Source organism: Lactuca sativa, chromosome 3, assembly GCF_002870075.4.
Source record: "Lactuca sativa cultivar Salinas chromosome 3, Lsat_Salinas_v11, whole genome shotgun sequence".
Lineage (NCBI taxonomy): Eukaryota > Viridiplantae > Streptophyta > Magnoliopsida > Asterales > Asteraceae > Lactuca > Lactuca sativa.
The window spans coordinates 233,187,483-233,193,874 of record NC_056625.2 but is presented as its reverse complement, the minus strand read 5'-3'; positions in this window follow the sequence as shown (position 1 = coordinate 233,193,874).

Sequence of the window (6,392 nt, the reverse complement as noted above, 5' to 3'; positions counted from 1 at the left end):
TCCAATCCTATCCTCCTTTCCATTGAAGGTCGATGGTTTGCAAGTTAGAAAGTCCTTGTACTTGCATCCCATTCCATCATTCCTTCCATCATGGTTGTTTTGCCTAACTATCGGTGGGTTGGCTTGACCAACAGACCCACTGAAGTTTCCACCTTCCGAGTGCCCTTCATTTAATTCGGGCTCTTCCACTTGGATTGACAGTTCTTCATGATTCTGTTGAAGCAACCGCCTAGTCTCCTCCATTTGACGATCCAACATCGTTTGAATCATCAACTGTACACCAGCCATTGTTATCGGCTCAGGTGCTGCTGCTACGACAGGTATCTGCTCAATCACTGGTGGTTGATTCCTGTTTTCATCAGCATTTCCAACTCCACTTCTTGTTCTCACCATTGTTGATCTACACACCGAATAAGGTAAAATTAGAACCTTATTCACGATAGATATTCAAATCATCCTTATTACTCCGAAACGTTTACATGCTAGTTCTAATATTGTAGATGTACGCTTAGAATCCTACACACATATGGTTTCCAGATCCGGTCGACAACGGACCATAGATCCGAACAAATAATATCATATATGGAAAACATATAACATTTAGCACATAAAAGCATTTTAGGCAATTTTCCTAAAATAAACTAGTGCTCGTGTCTAAAATATCACAGACACACATCTCAAAATTTAACTTAGCATTTTAAGTTTAAGTCTAGAAATCCTACAAATTCCTAGTTCGCTTAAACTAATGTCTGATACCAACTGTGACATCCCCAAAATCCGTGGTCATCATCTAAACTCCGCTAGATGAATGAATCAAAACAACATCGAGGCCTCTCATCTGTTTATCACACATCAACTATCTACCCATGTTCTACCCAACATATTAGTTTAAGACCTGTATAGTATGCTTTAATCAATACATATTCCACATAACAGATGAGGCACACACACATAACATGTATTTCATAGAGAACAAATCAGATCTATGAGATAGAAGAGAGTGAATATACATTCACACATATAACAAAAAAATATATACACATAACACGTATTTTATATAAAATGCTTCATAATAATGTGTTGGAAGAAAGTAACTACACACTCGCCTGATCAAAAGATGATCGGACAGCACTACAGCTTGCAGAAGTAGTGTTTCTCCGTAGATCTGGAAGATGTTCACAAAAACCGGGATCCTCGCGGGCAGGGCTTCGGCTCGGGAATAACGCTCTTCGGGATCCTCGGGACTTCGGATCTTGCTTCGGGGCTCGGGAATGATACCGGGGCTTCGGGATATGATTGGCACGCAAATCAAGGCAAAAACTAGAGAGAAGAAAGAGTTTGAACAAGAGAAAATGGCTGGTCTCGGTTTCTATTTATAAGCTGGGGGTCTGGGATTACGCCGGGCGTAATTTCCAATTACGTTGGGCGTACTCAGTACGTTGGGCGTAACTTGGTTACGCTGGGCGTAGTTTGACGTCACTGCATGCGTCAATTGGTGGCACTCGAGTATTGGTCAGGCAACTTGCACCCTTCTGAGTACGTTGGGTGTACTCAAATTACGCTCGGCGTAATTTGACTCGTCAAACTTCTAAATTGCGTAACTTTCGTATACGAGCTCCGTTTTCGACGTTCTTTATATCCACGCGTAGGTGAGACTACGCTCTACAACGTTCGTTTAGACTCCGTCGGCTAATTTTGATTTTATTTTTATTATTTAATTTTAGTAGGCCCGGACAGGAAAACTTCGTTATAAATTCATAACTTCTTCGTCCAACGTCCGTTCTCGCCTAACTTTTCATCGTTTCGCTACTAACAACGAGATCTTCGATTCCCGTTTAGATTTTTTCGGCTATAAACCGCTCGATCTCAAATCGAGGATTCGGGCTGCATACTGCGAAGTCGAAACTTTAGAAAATCATGACTTCCTCATACGAAATCAGATTTGGGTGTTCTTTTTATGCACACTCTCGGTTTAATGAACTCTATGAATTTCGTTTAGATAACTAAGGCTAAATATTGCTCTAACGTAAATTTTACCTTTTACGTCATTCAGCGTTGCTGGTTCTGCTGCAAAATTTCGACGGGTCATAACTTCTTCGTTATAACTCGGATTTCAGCATTCTTTATATCTTCGGAATCCTTGTTTCGACCACTACATCTTTATGCAAAGATATTGGGCTTATCTCATACTTTAATTTTGACGCTTATTTTATTCTTAATTCATTAAATTATAATAATTAAGAAAATAAACACATGATTCACATAATTCACATAATACTCAAATATTTCATCATTAATACTTTAAAAGAGTTACATGGGTTAACCTAGACTATTACATCAAGGATAATGCCTAGCTTGGAAACGCCGGCGTTACACATTCCGCGGAGAAGCCTCTGCGGATAGACCTCCACCCTCCGCGGAGCCTCTTTTCTATATTTCGTGGAGCATTACTTCACTCCGCGGAGGGTCCTCTGCGGACTGATATAACCCTCCGTGGAATGGATCTTCCCCACCGCGGAATGGATCTTCCCACCGGAACCCTAAATCCCCCATTTTTTCAGTTTGTATCCAATTTTTCCCTTTTTTTTCCTATTTATTATGTTTAATCACCCTAATCTAATCGGTTTTCAACTCGTAACATATAATACATTAATCGAAATAAGGGAAAGTGACAATTACCTGGGAGCCTAAACCATCGCTCAAAATATTGGGGAGATTCTCCTCCATTACTACTGCCGGAAGTCGATCTTAGTTGCTGGTTTTGTCGTCGGCAAATGTCGGTCACCGGAGTGCTGTCGAAGAAGCCGGTGGAGATTCGATGCGGAGACTCGTCTTCGTAAACAAGGAATGGGGGACCAGTGGGGGGACCAAAGAGGAGGGTCCGGTTTTGTGAAAAAGATGAATGTGAAATACCAAAATTACCCCTCTCCGCGGAGGTCCGCATCATTAACACAACATTAATCTCGTTTTGAACAATACAATTGATATAAAAAATAATGGATTTTCCTATTTTATTATCTTTCATCACATTCCTTTCTGTTAAAAAATCAAACTTTAGAATAAAACATATAACCAATCAAAACCCAATTTAAATTTAAATAGTCCTAATCAATTTCAATCAAATGAACAAATCACTGCCACCATCGACCTTCTTCATGCTAAGAATCCCAATCCACCTCTCTATTCCTCATAAACCATCAGGTGCATCAGTTTTTTCAAGAAAATAATAAAAACTTTGCATCATTTTCTTCTTTTAATTAAGAAAAAACAAGATTTCATGGCTCCACACCTTCCATTATTTAACAAACACAAAAGGCATGGGTGTTAGAAATAGGAATTGCTATAGGTTTTTTTTACTCATTTCAAGTTATGTTCAAATTCTTCATTAACTTTGAGCTTTTAAAAGAAATATATTGCCTTTTAAGCATAATTAAAACATATGGTAATAGACAAGAGTGTTATTTTTAAAAAAATAATCATTCTATATCTAATGAGCAAATATGTAAAGTGTTGGGTCGTGTTTTGTATTAAGTGTTGCGTCTATTGGGCTCGTTAGCTAGTCTACTTTTGTATCTCCGGTATGGGCCTGTCCATCCGTGAAGTTTAGTAGGGTTGTATATAAATATAGGTGCTTGCATGCATCTTGGAAAAATGAGAGAATAGAACGATCAGAGCATAATTCAGAAGTTTATTATTATCGTTCTTGTAACCCTAAATCCTCTACAGCGGAAGTTCTTAGTCGAGCTCTACTGAGGATTGTTTGATCTAATCATTCGACATACTTTGATCCACTCTTGTTTTATTTATTGTTTTGAGTTCATCGTAATACCTGTTTCATAGATCTAATCGATCTTCACGTTTCTTATTTTTCCTATCAATTGGTATCAGAGCAGGAGGCTATGTAATTCATACACATCTTTTCTGTGAAAAAGGTTGCGATTAGGGTTATTCCGCATTAACTAATATTTATTGAGCCGTCATCCCATAATTGATGTAACTCAGCATTTATTCGTTTTTCCCTAAATTAATATATTACAAGTCTGATCTTTTAAACAGGTTATTCGATCTAGCATGGACGAGTCACAATCAAATCCCATTAACATCTCAAACAACATTGGATCAACGACGAAGATTCCCATCCTTTACACCCAGGATTACGAAGTCTGTGCACATCACTTTGAAGATTATGTCATTGGATCTGAGGACAACGAATATCTTATTTGGGAGGCAATCATGTCTGGACCATTCGCCCATTCAGCAACATCAAGAATCATTAAAACTCAGAAAGAGTATAATGATCTGTTGAAAGATGTAAAAGATGTTGCCCAAGACGAAAAAGATAAATTTCAGTGCAATATTAAAGCATTGAGACTAATCAGATTCGCTCTTCAATCTGATACTTTCAGGCTAGTGAGTTCGTGCAGCACTGCTAAAGAGATATGGGATAGGCTGCGAGATTTATATTCCACAGATGAAGATCTCGAGCATTCCATTCAAACCTTACTTTTGTCCGAGTTTGGTGAATTCAAGCAGAGTCCTGAAGAAACTGTAACTCAAACGTTCGATCGCTTCAATCATCTTCTTAGTAAGATGATTTAACATGATATTGAAGTGAAGTTGATTGAACAAAAGGTTACGTTTTTAAACGGTCTTAGATCCGAGTGGAGAGCGGTTGTGTCCACCGTTACAGCACATGAGCAATTCAAATCTTACTCATTGGCAAAGCTGTTAGGGATTTTGAAATCCCAAGAAAAGATTGTCTTGCAGGAGAAAAATGTAGTTTCAAGCTTGGGATCATTGGCCCTTCTGTCCAAAAGCAAAGGTGTGATGGAAGATGAAGACTTCAACTTAGAGGACTATGACCTTACCTCTGAAGACTATGCAATGATGGTGTAAAACCCGAAGAGGTTCATCAAGAAAAGGTTTCCTACCAATAAGAACCGAAATTGGCAGGGAAGTTATAGTTCTGAAAAGGTCAGGGAAGAACCGAAAGCAGAAGAACCAAAAAAGGAACCGAAAGCTAAAGGAGATTCGGGTGTGAACTGCTACTATTGTGGAGGAAAGAACCACTATGCCAAAGATTGTGTCCTCAAGAAAATAGCAGAAAAGGATGAGGAGAAAGATGAAGAACCTGTGTTAATAAAAAAGCTGGAAGAGATCAAGAAAAAGAAATATGTCACTAACCCTTCAATGAATGCTTTAATTGTGCAGGGTTCGGTAGCAGATGATGAGTTCGGTGGCGTGGAAGTCTGGTTAACCGACTCTGAGGATGATGAAGTAAGGAAGCCATCTCATGGAAAGGCTTATGTTGCGAAGGATGAAGGAAGCGGTGGAAAGTGCTTGATGGTGTCGGATGTAGCTCAAATGAGGGGATACAACACGGACGGTGGGAATGAAGACACAAAGGAGCGAGAGGACTTGTGCTTCATAGCAAAACCTCTCAGCGTGCAGTTTAACGAGCTTGATGAGTTAATAAAGAAGGTACAATCTGTTTTTGTTTCATTCAAAGTCCCACAAATCTCATATGAAAAAGAATTAAAAAATGTCAATTCAAGAATCTCGCATCTAGACAGCAGTTTAACTCAAACACAGGTCACCAATTCTAACCTAACTGACCAATTAAGCAGGGCGTCTTCAAAAAGTGAGGAACGGATGATGTGGATCGAGCTGAAGGAGTCGGAGTTAATCAAATCCAAGGACGAAAACATTTATTTACAAAGAGACAATTTGAAACTTTTAAAACAGACAAATGTCTTTTGTTTAATTGCTAAGCGTCTTTACACTAATATCACACAACTTCATTTAAACTGTGAAATAGGGCAGAAAATTCATCGCATGATTTTGCCCTTCCTTGAGTTTAAGGAGGATGAAATCGACACTGAAGCATATAATTGCGAAAGTGTAGTTTCGTCTGAGGATGTAAATCCGACTTATATGTATGGACTAGACAAAATCGAATCTTTCATAAAGTCCAAGGACCATAAGGACATGCTGAAAAACCTTTTGGATGAAAATGATAAATTGAAACTAAGGACCGAAACCATACAAAAGTTTGACTCATTGAATGCCAATTTGAGCTCAGAAAATAAAATTGATGTTGAAAATGCATCTGAGCTTAATGAGGATGATGATATGAGTGAAATTTTCTGTAGAGGATGAAGTTAACTGTTCTGAGTTTGTCAAGAGTGAACCCGAAAACCACAAAAATCTTATTTAAGAAAATTCTGTGGAGTTTGCTCGTCTGTCCCAACAAAAGTCCCCGATCCTTGAAGAAAAAGTTGTTGTATACCAAAAGGTAAGGACGACTCCAAATCAGGTGTATAAGGTCACAGGTGTAACCGAACATCAGACAGCTGAACTCACAGCCATTGTAAACGAAGACAACGCTGATG